At 39.4% G+C, this 26,634-nt stretch overlaps 1 protein-coding gene and 1 non-coding gene across 4 annotated transcripts in view; both read right to left on the reverse strand.

The window, feature by feature from the left end:
* The window catches only part of LOC109412593 (fibroblast growth factor receptor homolog 1), a 595,864-nt gene that overhangs the window by 267,590 nt on the left and 301,640 nt on the right, over positions 1 to 26,634 (reverse strand). The gene's annotated exons all lie outside the window — the stretch shown is intronic.
* Trnaf-gaa (transfer RNA phenylalanine (anticodon GAA)) lies at positions 8,431 to 8,503 on the reverse strand. Its single transcript has one exon. It is a non-coding gene; the product is annotated as a tRNA-Phe (tRNA).

Below are 26,634 nucleotides of genomic sequence, written 5' to 3' on the forward strand. Positions count from 1 at the left end.
TGAAAAATCGGAAATGATGTAAAATTTGGTTATTATTGCTAAGGTTTTCCCGTAAGTTATTTTCAAATTATTACAAGTTTTACATGTGCAACAATGTTACTTACAGATATGATTAAAAAGTTATTATCGTGTGTATATTTTATATATTAAATTCAAAAAAGATCTTCTGCTTCGTAAAGCGTTATACGCGGTTGAGCCCCAAATAAATGAACTAGATAAAAACTCTTTTTAATGTGCCTTTCCTTCATTTACTTTTTTGTTTATTTACATTCACGATTTTCTTAACGTATTTGAACTTGAGAAATTACAAACATTATTGAAATATTTTCATATAAATTCACATCTATTTATGTCAACTAACAAAAATGTTCATGTTTCTTCAAAAAGTACAACAAAAACTGTGCTAAACATATCTAATACTCAATGCAATACAATTCTTTATGAAAATATTTCATCAAAATCATTTTAAGATGGATGAGTACATAACTATTTCGATTTTTTCTTTGAACATATGGCTTTACGCCCTTTAAAAGGGCCTAACTCAAAAATGGGGCCTACGATTTTTTTTTCAAATTTTGCCCAGACATGCAGTATAGTCATAGGAAACGAATGGTGGGCACCGATTGGATGGAGATTTATATTTTATAATAACGGTCTGGGGAGCACCGTGGACACTATTTGCTGGTGTTGGTCGATTATTTCAGTAGGTTCACGGAAGTCAACGTCATGAAACAAATGACAGCAAAATTAACCGTTAATAGAGCTTGCTGACGTTTATTCACCTTTCTCTTTCAAACATGCAGGCGGAATAGGATTTGTTGTCATCAGGAAAGGTTTCCCGATGAAAACAAATCCTATCCCGCTTGCAAGCTTGAAAGAAAGAGGTGAATAAACGTCAGCAAGCTCTATGGTTAATGCACTTTTCGAAACGTTCAGTCGGTTAGGAATTTCGGAAACAATGCGGTCCGATGACGGACCACAGTTCGTCAGTGAACCTTAAAAAAAGTTTTCTTTTGTGAAGAATACGAAATAACTCATCAAAAGACAACTCCATATCGGCCACAGGATAACGGCGAGGTAGAGCGAATAAACAGTGTAATACTGGAACGCCTCCGGAAACGTTAATAGAAGTGTAAACACTGGAAGTGGGACCTGAGAAGTTTCCTGCTGATGTTCAATTCAATGCTTCATTATATCACTGGAATCGCGCCATCAGCACCCCAAGTAACACACATGTTATATAAAAGCTATGACAGCGCAAGTTTTGGTTATATAGAAGTTTATTTTGCGTTATTTCCACACAATGTTGGAATTACGTAAAATAAACTTTTATATGTATAACCAAAACTTGCGCTGTCGTAACTCTATTATAACATTTAAGGCATTCGATACTGTTCCCCACGAGTACGCTGTTGAAAAGCTCAAGCACATTGGTTTTCCTGATTGGTTTACTGAATGGCTGATGTCGTATCTTTCTGGTCGCAAAGCATTTGTTAAAGTAAATTCTGCAACCTCGAGTTCATTTGACATACCATCTGGCGTTCCACAAGGCAGTATCCTAGGCCCCCTCATCTTCGTGCTGTTTATCAATGATTTGTGCACTCGGATCTCCTCAGGAAAACTGCTGTACGCGGATGACATGAAAATTTTCAGAGTCATTGCCACACTTTTAGATTGCCTTGCACTTCAGATGGACATAGATGAGCTGCTGCGCTGGTGTCACGAAAATGGTATGAACGTGAATATTAAAAAATGCAAGGCTATAACGTTTAGCCGTAAACGCATTCCGATGATGCACCAATACCAGATGGGAGCGATCCAGCTAGAACGTGTACAGTCAATTCGCGATCTGGGGGTGACGATCGACTGCCAACTTCGTTTCAACGAGCATGTGTCGGTAACAACTGCGAAAGCCTTCTCCGTACTAGGCTTCATTCGCCGTAACGCAACGCATTTCACCGATCCGTACACACTTAAGGCACTTTACTGTGCTCTGGTGCGTAGCATCCTAGAATATGCAGCCCCGGTTTGGAACCCGTACCACGTTTCGCAGACCATACGCATTGAACGTGTCCAGCGGCGATTCGTACGCTTTGCGCTTCGCAACCTACCATGGAATGATCCCGAACGCCTCCCTGACTATCCTGCTCGCTGCCGCCTGATTGATCTGGAGCTGCTTTCTGACCGACGCAAAAAGCTTCAGCAGTTAGTCGTGTTCGACATTTTGCAGAACAACATTGACAGCCCTGATCTCCTGTTGGAACTCTCGTTGAATGCACCGCTTCGTCAGCTACGTCACACCGATTTTCTCTTTGTTCCGGGACATAGAACAGGCTACGGCCATAACAATCCTCTAAGCTCCTGCATAAGGGTTTTCAACGAAGCCAGTAACATTTTTGAATTTGGTATGACGAAGCAGAATTTTAGAAATAAGCTATAAGTTAAAATTAAGTATCAGTCTGTACGATTTATATCGAAGACAAAGAAATAATAATAATAATAATAATAATAACATGTGTGTTGCTTGGGACTGATGTTCGGAATAGAGTAAACTGACAAGTCTTCAGTTTTCAGCTGATATTGTATCTGTCTGAAGATGTTCGGAATCGTGACTAGGAGAAGGAACTCAAAGCAGCAGAAAAAACTAACACTCAGGGGGGTGCCAAGAAAAGTGACCTGAAGGAAGGAGATACTGTAGGTACTGGCCAAGCTTATCGTTAAAGATAACAAATTCTCCACAAATTATGGATCGGAGCTGTTCGACATACTCAGCAGAGAAGATGTGGAAGCAGAAACTCGTTCCAAGGAATCTGGAAAAGTATATCGTCGAAATGTAGGTCACTTGAAGCGATTTGTAGAAGAATGCCAAGCGAAGAGAGACGACAACATCGAAGTAAATGTGCTAAGAGTAAGGGCAGCGACTGAAGCAGTTCGACGTAGTCAGCGTGTCATGAAGACTCCACAGTATCATAAAAACTATATCACTAATATAATTAAAAATAATTGTTTTGAGGATTAAGTAAAGGGGGAATGTAGTATCTGAATAACATAGTAGGTCATGGGTTTGGGGAGTCAGTCTATGAGTGAGTTAGATACGGACGGACAGCAAGTACGTGAATATACGATGTGCTACAGAGTAATATAGTCTTGTTATTCATCAGTATGAATAATCTGAATTTTCGAATATAATACAGAATATTATAGCTGGCGCTAAAATATAGTTTCTCAGATCGAGCTGAATTTTTTGCACAGTTGATATGGGGCCAAAATGGAACTCAAAAAGTATACAGGAATAATATGTATTTTTGTGTCCCACGCTAGTGGGCATTCGAAATGTGAATAGGATGTAGGAACAGGAAAGATGGACAACGAGAGGCTTTGAGAGGAGGATGAGGATCGTGGATCGAGGTATATAAGGAGTTTGGACCACAAGATCGGGTCGTGTAGACTTGAACCTCCGGAGGAATAAGATCGAATGATTCCAAAGTGAAAGCTTAGTTGGATAAAAAGGTTACGCTGTGCATATAGCAGATTAGAGTCAGATATGAAGTTAGAAGTGACCCTAAGACCCCCATCCCTCGTGTTGCCATAGGAGCCATTAGCGTTCAGCTGAGAAACCCTGGTCTACCAGGTAAGGGTAGCGAAGCCCGACCGAGATACCGGCACGATCGCCTGTGAAACAGTGATGGAATTACTCTCATCATATTTATTTATTTATTTATTGTATGACATCAACAGACAACACAGGTCCTAATGATGTATATATACCTAACCTAACTTTTTTCCCTATCGTTGTTACAATAAAAGTAAAACAATAAAATTACCAACAAAAACACGCACAAAAAAAATAATATCATTATTCGTCATGAAGCAAAGTCAACATAACGCCACTCACGATTCCGAGAGTAAACAGTGTGTGAGTTTATTCGCACCCGCCTGCTTCGTGAGTAAGAAACAAAACGAAAACAAAAACACTCATAAGTTTTTATTCGTGAGTTGCGGGAAGTGCATTTTAATGTGGATATAATATCAAATCCAGTGATTATCCATCATAAACTAATGGTTTATGCTTCATTGTTTTTGAAAAACACCACTGCCAGTCGTGAAAATGCGTTTTTCGTCAAAATGCAAAAAAAACTCAGCGAAGCTTCGCGAATCACATGCGAGTGCTTGCCAGCTTCGTTTACCTACTCACGAATTAAGAAGTGCGAGTATTCTCGGGCCCCGTTGTTCACGAGTAGGTTTGTTTTGGTTTGTGTCTGCTCAGCGGCAATCTTCATAATTTTCCGTCACTGCTGTGAAGATTTACCCCAAGCTACCCAGTCGCCATCTTGGGTCAGAGTTCCCGAGCCCACGCCGAGAAGCAGATCATCCTACATCCCACCTCGAGATTCCGTCATCGCTGGCCAGGTATAGGTACTTGCGAGGACCAGAGCTGTGTTGGACGCTCTCCTTATCGACTCACCGTTTTGCAATAGGCTCCTAAACAGTGCTGAAAATTTCATTTCGTCATACCTAAATTCAATCACCCACAGCTCATTTTAGAAGATGAACCTGAGAATATGATATATGAAAAACTTGTGCGGCTAGACCAGTTCTGCAAGAAAGTCACGGAAAAACCGCTATTTTTTGAGTATTTAAGGTAAATGTCACGGACTACCTTTGAAAAATGCCAAATGATATTCACCGTGAATATCATTTGCATTTTTTGAAGGAAGTCCGTGACATTTACCTTAAATATTCAAAAAATGCCGTTTTTTCCGTGACTTTCTTGCAGAACTGGTCTAGCCGCACAAGTTTTTCATATATCATATTCTCAGGTTCAGCTTCTAAAATGAGCTGTAGGTGGTTGAATTTAGATATGATGAAATGAATTTATCAGCACTGCTCCTAAAGGCCTATCCCAATTTATACATAAATCGATCAAGAAGTGGTCAATAAGACATTTTTACTCATTTTTTAAGTACACATTCCTTCTGGGAAAAGTCCATAAAAATAATATAATTTAAATTATTTTCTTCGATTTTTTTTTCCAAGAATAGGGCCCGGATTCGGGTTCAGTGGTCTACTAGAAACATTGTCCCTCTTGATTAAATTATTTTTATAATCATGAGTCATGACATAAATGTTCACTCTTTTCAACCTTTAACTGACATCTCTTTATTTTTAGAAATAAAACAAATTCCATACTATATGAGCATTCTGAATTTGCTTATCTGACCGTAAATTTGGCGGAATTGAACCTGAGTAGGGTGCCTGTACCAGTTATCACACTACCTAAGAAGAACTATTTCTACAAAAATACACAGATAGAAAAGATGTGTAAATTTCTGTGACATGTGATGCACATGATTGGAGCGTGAGATTTCACAGAAGTTTACATGACATATCATGTAAATCTCATGAAAAATCGTGTAAACTTCCATTATATGTCATGTAATTCAACATGACTCAGAGTTTTTATATGACATATAACGCAAATTTACATGATATATCATGTAAACCATCGTAACTGGAAGTTTACATGACTAAAATTAGGTTTACATGACGTGTAAACTTCATTATTTTTATCTGTGTAAGAATAAGACCGTCGAATGTCATCGAAATGTAAAAGATTGATTTCTTTTCATACTTTACAGGAAAAATAAAGAAACGGGTGCAAAACTAGTTTAAGTATTAATTACGGCGTGTGCCAATGATAGGAACCCTGTAACAGTTATGGACACATTTGTTAATTTGGGATCCATTTCGCACTATTTACATGCATTCCTTATGGTATTAGCCATAACTGGTACACTATGGCGAAATAGGGTGGAAGGAAGCCGAAAAATAAGGAAAATGATTTATTTCTATCGTAAATTGAGCAAATTGTGAAGTTTAAATGATTGCAATCATCTTTTGTGAACGTGATCTGTTGTTCACAATTTTTTTCTTGTTGATTTGCATCATTAAAGGTTAAAAATCGACTATGGCGAGTTTGAGGTACTATAGCCATAACTGGTACACTGAGCCTATTTATTTTATACAGATGGTTCATTCATTAGAAATAAGCTGGCTTTGGAGTTTATAATATTGAGGTGGCTCATTTTTTCAAATTGAAATCTCCTTGTTCCATTTTTGTTGCTGAATTGAATGCTTTATATTTCACATGCAGTCTTATTAAAGGGTATTCTCCAAATTTGTACATTATATGTACTGATATGTGATATGATGAGTTGTTTAAATGCAATTAAATCAACAAATTTTAATTTTAAAATTCATTATATAATCCTAATGTTGAGAAAATTAGTATACGATCTACAACGTCGAGGATTTATTATAAAATTTGTTTAGGTTCCTGCACATTGTTAAATTTTTGGTAATGAATAAGCTGATTGTTTGGCCAAATTAGGTGCTACTCGTAATATTATTTATGAACGTAATATTTTTCATTCGGAATACTTTACTGAAATCAAGCAAAAATCGAAATCTTCGTGGCAAATCGATTGGGATTTTATCGATAAAGGCCGTTGATGCCATTCCATTTGTCCTGTTGTGGATAAAAAACCTAGGTTCAAACATTTATCTACTAGTAGATACTTTACTTGTCTGTTTACAAGACTTATGTCTAATTATTATATTTGAAATAGTCATTTATATCGTATTAATATTGTAGATTCAAATTTATGTATTTGTGGTGAATCATATCAAGATATTGATCATATATTTTTTCATTATATACATTATACATAACTCATCTTAGAAACAAACCAGCCAAGGGCTGAAAAGCTCTTAAATAACGAAAAAAAAAATAACTTACCCAGAAAAAAACTTAATTGATAGATTTAAAAATTTAGGCTTTACTTTACCTGTATCTGTTAGAGATATTCTAAGTAGTAAATCTTTAGTCATGATGAAAATTCTTTTCAGATATTTTATTGAAATTGGTTATGCTGTTTGATACTCTTTAAAATTTATTTTTTTTTCAGTTTTCAAGAACTGCGTCCGAATCCTATCCTTGATGTTCAAAATTCCGTCGTCGTAGACAGATTACCTTGGTCCATCCCTTGACAAATCCGCATCAAGATCACGGCTCGATTATGGATACTTTTCCGAAGAAGCCTTTAGTTTTAAGTTTATTTTATAAAAAAAAATCGAAATGATTACGAGGTTTTATGCTTTTTTGAGAAAGATTTCGTAGATGAAGACATTACTCACAGGGGCTTTTCCCTCTTTCAAATTTTTTAGTTAAAAATAAATAACAATAACAATAACACCAGAGTTACATTGAAAGCCGAAACACTTCTGCTCTACTGAAAATATTTGTTTCCTTTCCTTTCCCGAGTCAAAACTTGATTCCACACTAAAATGATATTAGATCAGCTCATTGAGTTCATAAATGCTAAACCGGTGTTATCGAGCTCAACCGCACTGTAATGATATGCACATGTGTAAATTTCAAAACATTATACGACCTACCCAACCCATCTCAGGACTCGAAATAGTTGAATGAAAATTATTCTCCATCTGCAAGTAGGATGCTGATCCATGTTGGTTGTATGCGCTAATAGCGCACGTGTGCATTTCCATCTTCTCTGGCTGCACGCAGGCAAAACAAATTTGAAATGAGCAGCAGAAACATCCCAACGGAAATATGTTTGTGGCTGGTGGGCATGCTGCATCTTTGCATCTCTTTCGAAATAGCACTACCTTAAATATGTTTGCTGCAATGCAATCCCAATGACACTGCGCTGTGCGGAAAGCCGAGAGGAAGGACTACGTTACCTCGAGTGATATGTTTATAACCGCACAGTCAGCGTCAGGGACGGATGCATGACATAGATTTTTGTTTCTTTTTGTTTTGAGTCGAATTCCGGCTGGAGGAGGCATATGCATGCAGGCAGGCACAAGCTGAACGACATTCGTTCGATGGGATTCAAATGAGCAAGCGGAAGGAATGGCTCAAGCCACTGTGGCAGGTGCTCACTATTCATCCAGTCACTAGTAGATGTTTGTTGACTTGACTTGATCTTCTACTTCTCTCAACATGTGCCTAATCTAAACCTGGTTATGGGGAAGACTGGATGAATGGCGCACGCGAGATGTGCTCGACAAATGGCACCACTTGAGGAAGTGGCATTGTTTGCAATAAGAAAATTGTTTCAAGGCTAGCGCTCACTTGAATGAATTCAATATGATAATGACGATAGGTCAGTCTTCTCACGTTTTAGTTTATATGCAGTACCTATCGCTGAATAAGATGATGATTGAGAGCAGAGATTTATGCTCGCTAAACAAAGTGAAGTAGGTTAGGCTTGATTGAAATTGATCAACCATGAAATAGCATAATGCTTTTTTACAGAAACAGAGTTGTAACAAGTGTTTGTTAAAAATGTTCAAATGTAAAACATTCAAAAGCTTCACTCTCATCTGCCCCAAAAAAGAATACTTTGCCGAAACCCGGGATTGAACCGGGGACCTTTAGATCTTCAGTCTAACGCTCTCCCAACTGAGCTATTTCGGCTGATGGGAAGAGGAAAAAACATCCAAATGAGCTTCTACGCTGCCGACCAGTCATGCTCGTTGATATAACGACTGACCAAACATCAGTTACTACTGCCCCATGCTATTGTCTATCCGGTTGGAATCAAGACCGACATTCAATAAAAAATTGCCATTTTCTTGGTCCACAAGTGTCGCAACTGTTTCGCATCTAGTGCGTTGTGTTGCTGACAACAACGGGAAGGATGCGCACTACTTTTGACATGATTAAAAAACGTCGCGAGTTGGGTCGCATCGCGACTTGATTGTGCGAAGTCCGGTTTGGTGGCGGCCCGACAATACTGACCGCTACCTACCAGCTCAGAAACGTCGAACCCATAAATTTTCGATTCGCCTTCGCACATGTTCGTTCCTTTGCCACTATGCGTACGCAGATGGGGAAGCACCGTCCGATCTAACACATTCAAAACGGCAAGCACGCCTGCTACAGAGAGAACAGAAAGCTTACGGTGACTGTGTTGATATGGCTGATGAACAAAAATGAACACCACTGACTGCTCTGTGCCTTGACTTCTGTGCTGCGTGTAGAAGAAAAACGTGATTGAAAAAGGCGGCATGGAAGTGCCCTAACTCAATCTACGTACCTACATTCTTACCTGTACTAATCTGTTATCTGCGAAGATTCTCATTCCGCCTTCTAGCAGCTCAACTCATTAATTTTGGTTCAACCGCTATACGCGACGACAGGCTTACAAACTCAGGAAAGGTGATTAATTAATAAGAAAAATAGGTATGGTTCGATGTTCTCGCAATCGTGCGTGCTGACTGTAAGATCCTCCCAACCACGTGCCGTGTGCTTCTTTCAGCTACCTACCAGCGGTATTTAATACATGCCATATGAGGAGCATTTATTTCATTGCATCCAGGCAGGCGGTGCTGTTGACTGGAAAAAGATGGATGGAAACTGTTTTATATTACTGCACAGCACAGTGCACACGGTCGCGACGGTGGTGGCCGCGACCATCTCCATCTCCTCTCAGTGGTCAGTTCAGTACATAGTTGCTATCCATTTCAGCGCGGCTGCGCTGATGCTCGCTGATCGTCGGTCGGACGGATGGCTTTTGAAGTTCTGCAACAGCTGGCCGCGGTTCTGCTGGCCACAGTCATATTGTATCAAGTATGAAATGAGCTAATTGGTGCGGAAGAAGAGGTGGAGGAACTGTAATGATTTAGGGATCAAAGATTGCGAAAATATTGCAGAAACCAACCAGAGAGGATGCCGAGATTTTTCCTTCATTTAAATGCATGTGGAATAGGATGGAAGGAAGTTTGTTGTTCGTTGATAAACTTTATTAATTAAATGGGCGTTTGGCGATGAAAGCACAGTCTTTAACACGCCAGAAACCGGGGACCCATTTCCAAAAGCAGGCTCGGATCCAACCCAGTGGAACGACGAAACGACAGCACTGCTACCGGGACTTCCTCTTCGTGGTCACTTAATCGCTGTAAGGGTCGATCTCGACCGCAGGGCACCGGTATGACCTACGAAGCCGACTCCGAACCCCTGGACCACCTCTTGTACTGCATCTAGACTAGCCACTCTCCGAGTCCACGCGCCACCTCCTCTGTAGCTCCCAGACGATATGGGCGATAGCCGTTGAAAAGGCGTTCCAGCCAAACTCATCCCTACACATCCTCTGGACCAAATTGTCCGGGTTTGTGCCCTCCCCGCATGTGGCAAGCATGCGGTCACGCATTGTGCGAAAACGCGGGCACACGAACAAAACGTGATCCACCGTTTCCTCTAAACCATTGCACACTGGGCATTCGGGAGAATCCGCATGCCCGAAACGGTGTAGATACTGTCGGAAGCAACCATGACCTGTAAGGACCTGTGTCAGGTGGAATGTAACTTCTCCATGGCGCCTAATAATCCAACTATCTACTCTCGGTATTAACCTATGGGTCCACCTTCCTTTGGTGGAACTGTCCCACGCGCGCTGCCATTTGACCATAGAGGCCATCCTGGCAGTTCTGCGTATGCCTCTTGTGCCGCGCATTTTGAAGCACTCCATGTCCTCACTGATAAGAATGCTGATAGGCACCATACCAGTAATGACGCAGAGAGCGTCGTGTGACACGTTACGGTACGCGCTCGCAACCCTCAGGCACATAAGCCTGTAAGTACTTTCCAGCTTCCGTCGGTAGCATTTAGTACTTAACGCGGTGCCCCACGCCGGGCCGCCATACCTAAGTATGGACGTAGCAACACTAGCCAGAAGCTTGCGCTTACTGGCGTACACCGCAGAGCTATTGGACATCATCCGGGACAGTGCCATAATAGCTGTGGAGGCTCTTTAACAGGCATAATCGACGTGGCTACCGACTTATCGTCGATCATCACGCCCAAGTGTTTGACGGAGCGCTTTGACAGGATAGTGCACTCTCCTACACTGATCTCCGTCTGCTGATCCGACTTCCGGTTGTTAACAACCGTCACCTCTGTCTTGTGGTGAGCCAGCTCTAGTTTCCTGGACCGCATCCACGCCTGCACAACCTTGATCGAGTGGTTGGTAGTCAACTTTACCTCCTCGATCGTTTCACAGTAGACTTCGAGCGTAATGTCGTCGGCAAATCCGACAATCACCACTCCCACTGGGTACTCTAACCTCAACACCTCGTCGTACATGACATTCCATAACACCGGACCCAGGATGGAACCTTGCGGGACTTCTGAGGTTATTTGAAAGCACTTCCGACCCACCTCCGTGTCGTAGACTAGTACACGATTCTGAAAGTAACTTCCGAGAATCTTGTACAGGTACTCCGGTATCCCCAGACGCAAGAGCGCATCGGCAATAGCAGACCAGCTGGCGCTATTAAACGCATTCCTAACATCCAGAGTCACTACCGCGCAAAAGCGAATTCCCCTCCTCTTAGGCTCGAGTGCTTTCTCGGCGGTTTTTGTAACCGACAAGATAGCGTCTACGGTGGACCTCCCCTTCCGGAAGCCGTACTGGTTACTCGAAAGACCATTTTCGCCCTCGGTGAACCGCAACATTCTATTGAGGATGATCTTTTCGAGCACCTTCCCCGCCGTATCAATCAAGCATATTGGTCTATATGCCGACGGGTCTCCGGGTGGTTTCTCCGCCTTTGGCAATAGTACCAGGCTCTGCCTCTTCCAAGCTTCTGGGAAAACTCCCACGTCCAGGCACTTCTGCATAGCAGACCTGAACATCTCGGGAGCCTCTGCAATAGCTACTTTTAAGGCCAGGTTTGGAACTCCGTCCGGACCTGGGGCCTTACCTACGCTAAGGGACTTAGCTATCCCCACAAGTTCCACATCGGTGACCCTCTCCTCATCGCCAGCCCCAGTCCCCGGCTGTCCTACAAAAGGAGGCCAAGGACTAGGATCATGACGCGGAAAAAGCCCTCCAATGATCCCCTCCAACATCTCTGGAGATTACTCTGTAGGATTCATCACACCACTCGTCTTGGCCATAACGATCCTGTAGGCGTCACCTCACGGGTTCGCATTGGCACTCTGACAGAGACCCTCACAGCAGGCCTTTTTGCTTGCTCTTATCTCGGTCTTAAGCGCGGCTTTTGCAGTGGCGAACACCACCGCCGTTCGTTTCGCTCTTCCTCCGAGCTGATGCCTGTGTGTATGTATGTGTGTATGTGTGTGACAAAAAAAACTCACATCTCTTTTTGACAAAAAACCTCAACCGATTTTTATGACCGACAGTTCATTCGACGAGGAATCTGGTCCCATTGTTTCCTATTGAAAATGGTTTGGATCGGCCCTATACATACGACACATCAAACTGCGGCATTTTCGATAACTTGATGAACGATGAGCAAGAAAATAGTCTCAGACCATATTTGAACCAGTGGTGTTCCGGAACTGGTTCCGGATGTCCCACCGGAAGTAGCCAAATATAATAATGAACCAAACCCATGCATGCGACACATCAAATCACAGCTTTTCCAATAACCTGATGGCCGGTTATTAAGAAAGTAGGCTCAGACCACATGGGGTCTGTCGGTAGTGTTCCGCAACCAATTCCGGGTAACCCGCCGGAAGTGGCCAATTATAAAAGTGAACCAAATCCATGCATGCGACATATCAAAGACCGGCTTTTTTGATTACCTAATTAATGGTTGGCAAGAAAAAAGTCTCAGACCATACCTGAACCGGTTCCTTGTGTCCCTCCGGAAGTGGCCACATGTAGAAGTGAACTAAACCCATGAAGGCGACACATCAAATCACGTCTTTTTTAATAACCTGATGACCAGTAATCAAGGAAATAGGCTAATACCACATTAGGGATCTAATTTAACCCTTCAGCGTGCGCGCTGTTGTAAAAAGTACAACACTACCAAAAAACCTCGCTTTTCGTATACAGCGCAAGCGCGGTGCAGTTTCGGTAGCTTGATGGCGCGCGTCCTGGAAGGTTAAGGTAACATGAAGAACAGTTGACAACAAATTAGTCTCAGACCATATCAATGTGTACCGCCGGAAATGGTCAAATGTACTAGAAAACCAATACACTCGATATATCAAATGATTTATTAGGTTACCTGTTGAAGTGATGAACGGTTAGCAAGAAAATGAAGTGTAGAATTAGTTATAAGTTAAAATACACACCCAGATAACCAATAAGCAGTTAAAATGGCATCAATTCGGCACTATATGCGCCTTTACAGCAGGTCGTTAAATGCTAATTTGCCGTATATGTGCCATAAGTGCTAATTAAATGCAGGTTTTGGCCCAATATACGGCTGATTTAATGCTTAAATTTCCTATCCCCCAGATTGTCAAAAACAAAAACAAAAATATTTTCCCCTGCCCATTTTACGGTTTCACTCTCTTCTATTTTTATCCTCTCTCTCCTGTGTATCTTTTGAGGAATGGGGCACGTTTTGAAATGTTGTTGTTTTTTTGCTGATTTCGGCGAAATTGGGATTTGATCCCTCGATCCTTGGGTTGACGATGGTGCAGAACCGCGCTACAGAGTAAGCTAAAGATGATTGGATAATGTGCGTTGGTTTTTTGATCTATTTGAGGCTTGAATATTACACCGGCAGTTGCTTCGTTAGATATGCTTTAGGCCCGGCTTCGTTAGATGCTATAGGCCCGGCATGTGCTGATAATTAACTTTCTTAAGTGATTAGGTTTATCGCACCTCGATAACGTAGTGCACGATCAGCATGCCTGTCTGGGTCATGTTGACCCGAACATCCTACTAGGAAACTAATCATGGAATTTATTTATGTTGTTTTCCATTGTTTTTTTTTTTGTGGCTACCTATAAATGATCGAATGATAATGGCTTCTACAGCCGGGGCACGTAAATTAGAAAGTGGAAATGTGTTGTGAGTTTAGCATCACTCGTCTCGCTTAGCAGTTTTATGGCAATAAAGTAGCAGTTGTGCTGCTTGTTAACCAAAACATACCATGCATTTGAAATGCTACATAACTGCTGTCAGATTTTAAGTAGCTTTGCAATTGCTAATATAGGGCAATCTAGCAGCCCAACTGCTATGATACGGCAGTAAGCAGGTCGAATGCAGATATAAAACAAAAATACGGCTTATTCAAATGCTTATTGGTTACCTGGGCATTAATAAAAACAAAAAAAAAAAGCAAGAAAATAGTCTCATACCATGTTTGGGATAACAGGTCGATTCCGGGAGCCGATTTTTGGTGTCCCGTCGTAAATGGTCAAATATAAAAGTCCGAACCCAAGCATGCGACACATCAAATCGAGGCTTTTTCAATAGCCCAATGAACAGTTAGCCAGCAAAAAGTCTCAGACCATATTTGGGAGAACCGGTTGTGTTCCAGAACTGGTAACGAGTGTCCCGCCAGAAGTGGTAAAATCTAGAAGGGAACCAAACCACAGCGGCTTTTTTGACAATCTGATGAACGGTCAGCAAGAAAATAGTCGCAAGTCTTCATATATGCAAGAGATCAAAATCGTGACCAAAGTGCATCAAATCACACCATTTCAGATTCCTGCGGTGTAAATATAGAGTAGGATGGATCAACCATTAATCGCATCAACACCAAATAAAGTTTTTCCAATCCCTTATGCGTCTAAAATTGTTGCTCACAACTTGGGTGCGGCTGGTTGAACCCTTACTCTTCTCATTGCGATTGTAATTTGAAAAGAAAATTTCCCTTTTTGCATTTTTCTCATAAGGAGGTCAAATTTGGGAAAGATCGGGCCATTTTCCACGAAGTTATAAAGATTCCTGAAAAAGGTAAAATTATCTGATAGCCAACTTTGAGCTATTATATCTCCGGATTTAATGAACCGATTGCAATGAAATTTTGACCATTCATGGCTTATATAATAAACTCTGAAAAACATTTGACTTAACTTGAAATTTTTAACAAGAGCAAAAGTTATAGCGATTTTTTTCCTCACGATTTTTTAGCAAATCGGTCTATTTTTAAGATGTATTCCATTACTTTTTCAATTTTTTGGCGGCTATATTGTTACTTTTCTTCAAAACACATTTACATATAAGTCAATAAGAGGGAAATTAAATGAACTACAATTTGCATCTTGAATTTTGAAACGATGTCGAAGTTTTGGATAATTTTGTGTTTTATTAGTAAAATAATCTAATCGTAATAATTTTCTTTCGTGTTAAGAATTTTAAGTTTAGTCAACGGTTTTTCATGGATTATTATATAAGTCATAAATGGTCAAAATTTCATTGCATTCGGTTCATTGGATCCGGAGATATAACAGCTCAAAGTTGGCTATCGGATAATTTTACCTTTTCCAAGAATATTTATTACTTCGTGGAAAATGGCCCGATCTTTCCTAAATTTGGACCACTGATACACAACTAGTTGATGAACTTACAGTAAAAATTTGAGAATATTTGATGTACTTTTCGAAAAGTTACAGCTAGTTGAACCTTTTGGGAAAAGTGAAAATTTTGCTTGTCCCGATTATTTCGTCTATCCCCTGTATAAAGAAATTCCCTAACGATTTTGCAAAGACAATTCCAGAGAGGTTTATAAAGGAATTGCTGAAGAGCTCCTCCAAGGAAAACAAATTGTCAAAGAACTGACGGAGCAATTTTCACAAACATTTTTTAGAAATTTCCAAAATGATTGACGATGAAACCCCCATCAAAACTACCGAAGGGCTTGCTGAAAAAAAAAATCCAAAGTAATTGCCAAAAGTGCCAAGAAATTGATGAAGCAATTTCCGAAGGAATTGCTTTTGAAGTTCTCAAAGGATGGGCCGAAAGATTTTTTGAAGAAAGTTTTAGATAAATTCCCGAAGGGGCTCCAAAAGAATTGGCAAAGAAATTCACAAAGTCATTGCCGCTTAAATTAGCAAAAGCGTTGCTGAGGGACTTTCCAAAGGAATTGCGTTGCGTTGCGTGGTAACGGAGTAATTCGTAGATTGCATAGTGAAAGTTGTCATGTTATATCTTTAATACTCTTATTCTGATTACTTAATGCTATTTGGGAACAACCCATTGGCGTAGCTAGGGGGGGTTCCAGGGGTGCCTGGCACCCCCTAGAACAAATTTGGCACCCCCTAGAATCTTTTCTTGACAGACACCTAAAATTTAAAACTTAACACAATAATTCTAATATTAATTAATGGCACATTCCAACAAAACTTAAGCACACCCAGAATTACTTAAATACTTGTTGTACGGTTTGGTGTTTAGGATATTCTGGCCAAACATTTCTATAGGTCCCAAGTGCAGATGAGAAACTCTCTTTAAGTCACCTCTTTTTCGATTATAACGTGCTTGTATTTATAAAATTTGATTTACTTCTTGCATCGGAAGGTAGATTAAACAATCCTTTGCCGATCTTTACATCACAAATTGTCAAAATGTCCACAGTTACATCGTAATAATTTAAAGAGAACCGGAACAAAGAGAGCCTCTCTTTTGCAGATGGAATCTTTAGATATGTTTGTCGCCTATTGGTCAGAATCAACAGACTCTCTATGGATTTCTCCAGAAATACCTCTATCTATTTATACAGTGATTTCTCTAGGTTTTCTTATGGATTCCTACCGGTTTTTCTTTCAATAAACTTCCCTTTGGATTCTCCAGGCAGTCCTGATGGGGTTGTACAGAGGGTTCAAAATTTCATTCAATTCGGTTCACTGGTTTCCGAGATATAACAGCTCGAAAAAATTAGTTGGCTTAACAATAGTGTTTTATCGGAACGGTTCTAACTTTGCGGAAGATTGATCAATTGAGCCCAAATTTGTACCAATGATGCACATATAATAGGTTGACAAACAGTCAAAATTTGAGATTTTTCGATGCACTCTATGAAAAATTATAGCATGTTGAACTTTATTGTGAGAGAAAAAAAAAAGTTGCCTATCCCAAACATTTTGGCCACCCCCTGTACATACTAGAAATTTCTGCAGAGATTTGTCCAGCATTTTCTTCTAGGATTTCTTAGCAAATTCTTGGAATTCTTCTAGGGATTCCTCTAAAAAATTCTATTGGGATTCCTTCAGAAATTCCTGGCGGGATTATTCAAGCCAATCTTCCTGAAATCCTTTCAGAAGTTTCTCCGGTGATTCTTTCTGGAATTCCTTTAGAGATTTTATTCAGAGATTCTTCCAGAAATTTCTCATGGCATTCCTCCAGGAGCTTATATTGGCCTTCATCCGGGAATTGTGGCTAGGATTCCTCAAGCAACTCCTGCTGCGATTGTTGCAGCAATTTCTCTTAGAACTCCTCCAAAAATTCTCAATATGGTACCTTCAGGTATTCTTCTAGGGAAGTTCCAGAAATTCTTCCGGAAAATCTCCCTTGGATTTGTCTAAAAATCCCTTCGATGGTTCTTCCAGAGATTTCTTAAAGGATTTATCCAGGATTTCCTCCAGAGTTTCTTCCAGAAATTCCACAGAAGATTTCTCCAAGAACTTCTATTGCCCTTCCTCCATGAATTCCAGCAGGAATTCTTCAAGCAATCCCCATTAGAACTCCTTCAGAAATACTTCTAGGGAATTCTCCTGGCATATTTACTTGCTGTAATACTTTCGGGAAATCCTCCTGAGATTTCCAGGCATCCTCCAGGCAATTTTCTGGGAACTACTTTTAGGATACCCCCGGTATTCCTGATTCTAAGAATTCCTCCAGATATTCCAGCTGGGATTCCTCAAGCTATTCCTGCGGTTATTCCAGCTATTCTTCCTCCAGAAATTCTAACTGTGGAACTTTAGAAATTATGCTACGGATTCTTCTAGAGCTTTCTCCTGTTTTTTTTTTGCTGGGAGTTTTCCAGGCAAACTTCCTGGAATTCTTGCAGAAATTTCTTGGATTGTTCTACCACGGAATTCTCCAAGCACTCATCCAGGAATTCCTTCAGAGATTTTATCCAAAGATTCCTCCAGAAATTCCTGCATAAACTCCTTTTGGCCTTCCTTCAAGGATGCCTCAAACAAGTTTTCATGCGGTTCTTCCAGCAATTCCTCCATAAATTCTTACTAGAATACGTCCAGAAATTCTTCTGGTGATTCCTATACGAATTTATCCTAGCATTGTGGCTGAAATTCTTCCGGAAAATCTTACTGAGATTCCTTCAGAAATTCCTTCTGCGATTCAATCAGGGCCTTCGTTATAAATTCTTTCAAAATACCTTTACCGGTTCTTGCAGGGACTTCTCTAGGTATTCCAAGGATTTTTTTCTTTGGATTCTCCCAGGCATTTCCTGTGTAGTTTCCTCCAGCAATTACTCCTAGGATTTATGCTGAGAATTCTGCAAATAATACCTCTTGAGATTTTTCCTGTGGTTTCTTCAAAAACTCTCCGGTGATTTCTCCAGGAATTTTTAACCAAGGATTTTCTCATAAGCCTCTCATGCTCTTCCTCCAGGAATTTCAGCTGGATTTCTCAAGATATTCCTGCTGTGGTTCTTCCAGCAATTCCTCCTAGGACTCCTCCTGAAATACTTACTGAAATACCTCACGGAATTCTTCTGAGGATTCTTCTAAGAATTTCTCCAGGGATTCCTCCAAAAACTTGCTGGGATTATTCAAGGTAATCTTCATAGGAGCATTGCCTTCAGTGTTTCTTCCTGGAAATCTTAAAGGATTTTTTTCGTTGGATTTCTCCAAATATTTATCATTGGATTCTTCCAGGAACCCCTCTTGACTTTCATCCAGGAACTTCTCCTGGGCTTCCAAAAGCGATTCCTGCTGCCTCTAATGTGTCAGCAATGCCTCCTAGGTCTCCTCCAGAAATACTTATTGTGATACCTGCAGGAATCCCTCTAGGGGTTTCTTCTGGTATTCTTGCTGGGATTCTTCTAGGCAATTTTCCTTGGATACTTTCAGAAATGCCTTTGATTCTTCCAGGGATTTTTCTTAAGACTCGTCCAGGAGATCCTCTAGAGCTTTTATTCATGGATTGCTCTAGAAATAAATCATGATATTACTCCTGGAACGCCTCTTGGTCTTCTTCAAGGAATTCTAGCTGAAGAAATTCTAATATAAATCTCTAGAGGATTCCCTAAACGAATTTCGGGAATAGTTGGAATTTCCGGAGAAATTCCAGGAGGTATTACTACAAAAATCTGTAAAGAAATCGTTTAGGGATGTACGGGAAAAACTTATAATTAATTAGAAGACACAGATTATAGCTAATTGACAAATTGAGAGATGGGTGGGATTCTTACCCACGACTCCGTGTTCCTAGACCACATTATGGCCATTTCTTTGCAAGTTTCTTCAGCATCACACACGAGACGCGACATGAGACAAGACATAACACTTATCATTCTTACAATCATCAAGAAAAGATTAAAATTGCCAGTTTCGGGGGTGATCTAGCCCATCTACAGGACAATGTCCGAATGACTGCGTGGATTTTCGTACGTCCAAAAACGAAGAGCTCATCTCGGGACCCACGCTTTACTTCCCTTCCGAAGGAAGAACTCACATTGTTTTGTGACTTTGCCGGGAGTGGGATTTGATCCCAGGTCCTCGGCGTGATAGTCAAGTGATCTAACCATCACACCAGGTCCACTCCTCCTCCTCCTCTCCTCTTCTTGGCGTAACGTCCTCACTGGGACAAAGCCTGCTTCTCAGCTTTTAACTGAGAGCTTCCTCTGCCAATGACCATTTTGCATGTGTATATCGTGTGGCAGGCACGAAGATACTCTATGCCCAGGGAAGTCAAGGAAATTTCCTTTACGAAAAGATCCTGGACCGACCGGGAATCGAACCCGTCACCCTCAGCATGGTCATGCTGAATACCCGTGCGTTTACCGCCTCGGCTATATGGGCCCCACCAGGTCCACTCCACAACTTCGAAAGTTCTAAGGTAATTTTGATGGAAATTTTTCCAGTTATTTCTTTTGGAGTTTGTCGGGAAGTTTTCCGTTTCATTTTCTTCAAGCAAGCCCAGTTTCGAACTTCTGATTTTTCAATTCAGCAATTTTCGGAAGCAATAGATATAACTAGAATTAAATCATAAAGAATTGCAAAAGTAATCACGATGAAAATGCCTGAGAAATTTGCAAAACAACTGGAAAAAAATACTAAAATAATTTCAGAAGAATAGCTATTGAAGTTATGAAAAAAACTTAACAAATTAAATAAATTAAATTCCAATGAAACTACCACAGAAATTAAAAAAAAACATGCTGAAGGAACTATTAACTTTTACAGTTTATGCTAACGTAAGAACTCCACGACACCCACGAGACGCGACATGAGACAAGACATAACACTTATTGTTCTTACAATCGTCTCGAAAAGATTAAAATTACCTTTACGTCGACCGCTTTCGGGCGTGTCTAGCCTAGGGCTAAAAATCTCGTTAATACAGATAAAAAAAATCCTACAAAGTGGTTGCAAAGGAATTCATTACCGGTTCAATTCCTAAAGAAAACATCAAGGCTTTCTTTTAATTGGCTAAATGCAATCTCAAAATAAATTGCCGAAATATATTCTTTAAACATTTTCACAAACATTCACAAAAAAAAATTTTGTGGAAATCCTCAAAGAATTTTCCGAAATTATCAAAAGAGTTCCTGAATAAAATTTTGAAAGAATTCCAAAAGTAATTGTCGTAGTATCACAGTGACAGAATTTTTAAAGAACCACCAAAGATTTTTTTTTTCATATAAATTTTTGAAGGAAATCTTTATGGAATTTGCCGAACCAATTTCCAAATGAACGGAAGTTTCCACAGAAACAATCGAAGTTTCCAAAATTTCCAAGGAAATTGCTGTTAAAATTCCCAAATAAATTTTCAATGCAAGTAATATCGGGATTGCCGAAGGTGTTCCAAAACTATCTGCTGCAGGAATTCCTCAAATAACTACAGTAGAAATCTAGAAGAAATTTTCTAAAGAATTTTCATTACAAATATTGGAGCGATTTATAAAAGAATTTCCGAATAAATTTTTCAAAATTATTGCCGATTAAATTTTCAAAAGATGCGTTAAAGGTGTTTAGTGTCAATTTCTAAACATATTACCAAATAAATTCTTAAGGAAATTGCCGAAGAGGATCCAAAAATATTTCCGAAGAAATTTGCAAAATCCAAAGGAATTTCTTAGAGATTTGTAAAAGAAGTCTTAATTGAAATGCAGTGCAAGACAATTTCTAAAATACAAATTCCATGTATTATACGCAGACGCAATCAAGTTATCAAGTTTCCAAACCTCTCAACGGTTTGGATTTTCAAAAAAAAAAACTGTTCTTTAAAATATAGCGCGTTTAAATTTACGTTCTATTTTTTTCCGTGACGCAGTTTATATTTATATTATACTAAGAAATTGAGGATGGATCGGTACTTTCTTTTACAAATAAAAGCAAAATAACCTAGAAGCCACTGAAACTGGCACCCCCTAGGCACCCCCTGGAAAAAAATCCTAGATACGCCAATGGAACAACCAGCTATCCAATCAGAGGTTGATGTAAAAAAGACATGAGAACTTCTATTGCCGGCCACGCCCATCTTCTCCGTTACGAGGATAGGAAAGGATGTGATGATATGACACCTACTTTAGGTGAGGTCAGCGACTCACCGACGCCCCCATAGGTGTCAAGGAGTTGGATATTTGGAATGGGTTAATTGAGGAATCACTATAAGCTAGTGATGCGGCAGGATTCAGATTGTGTGAGTGTACTTGAATAGATCATGTAGATGTGTTGGTGTGAGTGTAAGTGATTTAGTATATTTCAACACCAACGTTGGGAGTGACGTAGCTAAGAAATGTTGTCACTACATGGGCCTTTTTTCTTCAGGGATGGGGCACAGGAATTTGGACCATGTGTCCTGGCTAACAAGCCTAGGCTTAAGCGCCATTGCTCGCTCTCTGAAACGATAAGAAACACGTTATGTGGATGAGAGGGGATAATAGGAAAGCTGTGGGACTTTCCAAAGGAATTGCCGGAGGAAATCTCATAAAAAAATGCATATTAAATTGTAAAAAAATTGAGGAAGTTGCCGACAAAATTCCAAAAGAAGTTGCCAAAATAATTACCGGAAGAATGGATTTTCCAAAGTAATGCTCAAGAAATCTTGAAAGATATTCTCTCAAGATTTGCAAACAGTCGGAAGAAAAAATAAAAGCTTGTTGTTCTAAAGGTGACACAACGACATTTGTGCTAAAATTATTATTCTTGTATGGACAATATTTGGAAGTTCGTCGAAATTATTTCAACATGATCTATGGACTTGTTATTGGAGATTGTTAAGAAAATAAGAGATAGAAGGTATAAGATGGGGGATCAAAACGTTGAATTGAAGTACACAATTTATTTCGCATAAAATTTCTGAAATAGCACAGTTTTGACAATCATATCATCATATCTGCGTTGCGAAGGAACGAATACGCAGCGAACGATGCAACGGCGGCATCTGGAAGTCGTGCAATTTCTGAGATGTGTCTGTCAGATATTCATGAATGAAAAATACCTTACAAACAAGCAAGAATGTTCTGCGCGAATATGTGCCACTAGCTATGTACATAAATAGTTTCATTCTTGCCTTCCCATCAATGGTCTGGTGTTGTAGGCAAATTTTAGCAACTACCTAGGGTGCCTGTACCAGTTATCGCACTACCTAAGAAAAACTATTTCTACAAAAATAAGAAGAAGATCGTCGAATGTCATCGACATGTCAAATGATTGATTAGTTTTAAAACTTTACAGGAAAAATATAGAAACGGGTCCAAAACTACTTTTAGTATTTATTACGGCGTGTGCCAATGATAGGAACCCTGTACCAGTTATGGATATATTTGCTAATTTGTGTTCCACTTCGCACTATTTACATGCATTCCTTATGGGATTAGCCATAACTGATACACTATGGCGAAATAGGGTGCAAGGAAGCCGAAAATTTAAGGAAAATGATTTATTTCTATCATAATTTGAGCAAATTGTGAAATTTGAATGATTGCAACCATCTTTTGTGAACGTGATCTGTTGTTCACATTTTTTTTTTTCATGTTGATTTGCATCATTAAAGGTTGAAAATCGACTATGGCGAATTTGAGGTACTATAGCCATAACTGGTACACTGAGCCTAATATAAGTCAAGCAAAAAGGAAAGTGTTGCACCCAACACATACCGATGTTGTCTAATATTGCGGAAGGTAACCAACCGCGCGGTTTTCTCGCTCTGGAACCGGACGGATTTGCATATTCGCCCGTTCACTGGCTCGGACCTTTCATATGTATACGTATGTGGCGCGAAGACGATTCTGTGGGCCGGCTCGGCTGCCCTAAGGAAATCTTCCCATTCCCGTGCTAATAATAGTCATCCTAGTGGATGTACGATGCTCTCTGGGTGATGCTGAAAGTATTGGACAAATTCGCATCGCATTCACCGAATGGAAAGGAAGTTCTAATAATATACATTGCCACAAAAGTTCAACCTATTGGACGCAGTGGCTTAATTTCCCCAACAGGGGAGGAAAAAAAAAAAAATAATATACATACAGGAACACGGTAAAAATGGCTAACAGTGCGAAAATTACTCTTAATTGGGAGTAATCGTGCCGTTTCCCAGAACTGGGATCATTCTGCACCTCAATTAGGAATGCCGGAGAACGTCTGCCACATGTTACTCCGATAATGGTATGCATCTGGTCGAGATGTGTTCTGCTCTTTTGACATGATTCGTGTCTTTTGGAATGAGTTGTTCTAATTTGTCTGGGAAACCAGACTTCACAGTTATTCTCTCTCTCTATGTATGGTTTCGATACACGGAATCACGCATCGAATTCTACGGAACCGTCGGCCAATCTGTGTTTATATACTCCACAACCTCTTCTCAATCACTTGCCGACTTGAGGTACCTAAGTTTATTAAAATTGACACACGCACGTCTCTCTGTCATCTGCCCCAAGGCGGTCGGTCGGTCGGCAACTATTAGAAGTAGGTAGGTATGTTTTGTTTCACTGATTTTAGTGAGGCTGCAAACTGCTACTGGGAAGTCCAACCCAAGCCTGCAGGCAGGGGCCCTCATCATCGTTATATGATGGTGATCGAGGTGCGAGATTTCCGTTTTCTTTGATCTCTGAGATGCGTTTCCCTGTTCCTTTCCTGCCATCGTCGCGCACCGCACCACCTCGGAAGAGATGTAGTTGGGGAAGAGTTTCGACGAACTCTACAACTTACAAGTACCTAGCTGAGTATGAACGATCTGGCAGTAGAGTCGGTGATCATATTTGTTGCTACGTTTATAATTATGAAAACAACCACAGGCTTTTGATCTTGTGTGATGTGATGTGGTTTGTCTATCTAGTGTCTTACTGCTTTGATGCAAAGTTGCATCGAGCGTTGACAGGCTACTAGTCGTAATTCTATGTCAACCACAGATTAAGGACAGACTTGTTAGAATCCCGAAATGGTCGACTTTGACACCTACTCACGATTTCGAGCGCACAAATCTCTTCGTAAACAAAACCAGTGCTCCTGATCTTCTTATTATAAGCTTATTACAAGTGAGCAAGAACAGAATAATACAATTCATTGTTGTTTGAAGCTTGCTTCTTGAGATTTGTGCGTCTGAAGTTCTGATGAACCGTTGAAGCGGGATTTTAAGACGTTTGTCCTTAAATAGAAGTATAGTTCATTCTAAAAATTTCATTGAAGTTTTATTTATACCAAATATGCCCATACTGCACGGTTTTAGAGCATAAAATTTAATAAAACATCTGCCATCTTGAATATGGAAGCCACCATTTTGGATTTTAGACCTCCATTTTGGATATTCAACCAGTACCGTGCCGCACAGAAAAAAATATCTAATTAAAATTCAGCGAGAAATAATGCACATAAAGGGAATGCTAGAGTTATTGCACGGGATAAAATCCGCTGCTTGAAACCTGCTAAATGAGTCATGATTTCGCGTAAAATGTGTACCCAAGTAACACAGAAAACATCTTTGAAAATAAAATTTGAAAAAGATGTTGTAATGCAGTACTATAATCGTATTTATACACATCTTGGGTTGAAATCATGTTTTATCTATGTTTGGCATTAACAAGCCATTGAAAAATATTATCAACCTCTAGACAAGTTAGAGTAACGTAAATTTAACGTTGAATACACAACAATTTTGTATCCTCATCATCTTTCAATTGAAGATGTTATGTAGAAAATCAGCAGCACATTGTTATAACATTTGGACTCACATATGTTAAAAATACGTTATTTTTACGTATCAAATACGTTAAATGAAGTTTGAAGTTTATCAGATCGCTGTTCTGTCAGTTCGCACTTGAAAATTATTTATGAAATATCTTTTGCCTTAAAATACTAGGCAATTCAATTATGAGAGCAACTATGACAGCATCCAATACTTATTTTTTCATTCTTCGCTCTTCATGATGGCGCTATGAACTAGCTAAACAAATTGGTATATGAAAATTATCTAAAACAAAAGTTGGTGGCTGTACAACTAACTTTAGAACTGCATGGCTAGGAAGAAGCAAGCCACCCTTGCACTTCATTTATACGCCAGTCCTCCTATTACCTAATAATCACTTTAGGTACTTACCTAGCGGATAAATCACACTTTAAAGCACTGTTTTAACACTAATTGACCCCGAGAAATGATAGAAAATAATTTTCTCAAATTGACTCCATGAACTACACTCTGGCTTTGTTGTTGTTATAACTATGTTCAAAACTAGTATCTGAAAACCAAAATTTCATCGCTGTTTGCTATTTGTTTAGAATACGTTACTATGATGTTTTATTTATGTATTTAAAACAATTCAAATGGTTTTCAACAAATATGTTATTAAGATGTACAATTGAAGTAATATAAACGTATTTTAAATATTTTGAATTTTTCCCTACCAGTCCAGATAAATTACAGTGCCAGCCAAAAAGTGTCGCACAAACATTTTTATTAATAGTAGTTTGCTCATCTACACGTTTTTCGCCCGATAAATATTTATCTGAGATAGTATGAACATTTCATAAAATTTTTGAATTTCCTTGTCCATAACGACTAAAAATTCTACAGTCATAAGCACATCACATTTCATAATCAAAAATAGCTTACCAAAATTTCGTATCGGCACTGTGTCAAGTAGCCACCATGTTGCATGTCTGAAAATTTGTTTGAAAACCCTACACAAATCAGAGATATGCCAAAAACTTTACTTTGTATTTCCAGTCCGATGGAAAGCGAATTAATTCATGAAGAGTGAACATGCTTGTTTCACCATAAATTTTGAATGGCACATGAAATTTTGTCATGGTGACCAAACATCGGAATAGATTGTAAATAAAATGTGTGTCATATTTTTTAAGTCATCACTAAATATCACATAATAGGTGGCACATTTATTTGCATAGTGTGCGTTTGATTAATTAGGAATTTGCTACTAGCAACAAGTCATTACGATGTTGCTGAGAACGTATTCAATACTTTATTTTATGTTATAAGAATGTATTGAAAAACATCTTTAGTAACATCAAAGATGTTTTATAAGCCGCCATTTTTTGCGCTTTTTCGGTGATATAAATGTACGAAAATAAGTTTTTTATATTCGGAACAAAACTTTGACGTTTGTATGAAACACGTAATATATACATTATTGTAACAAGTTGTGTTACTTGGGTATTTTCATGTTATAAATATACACCACAAAAAAAGGTCA

Source organism: Aedes albopictus, chromosome 1 (assembly GCF_035046485.1).
Source record: "Aedes albopictus strain Foshan chromosome 1, AalbF5, whole genome shotgun sequence".
NCBI lineage: Eukaryota > Metazoa > Arthropoda > Insecta > Diptera > Culicidae > Aedes > Aedes albopictus.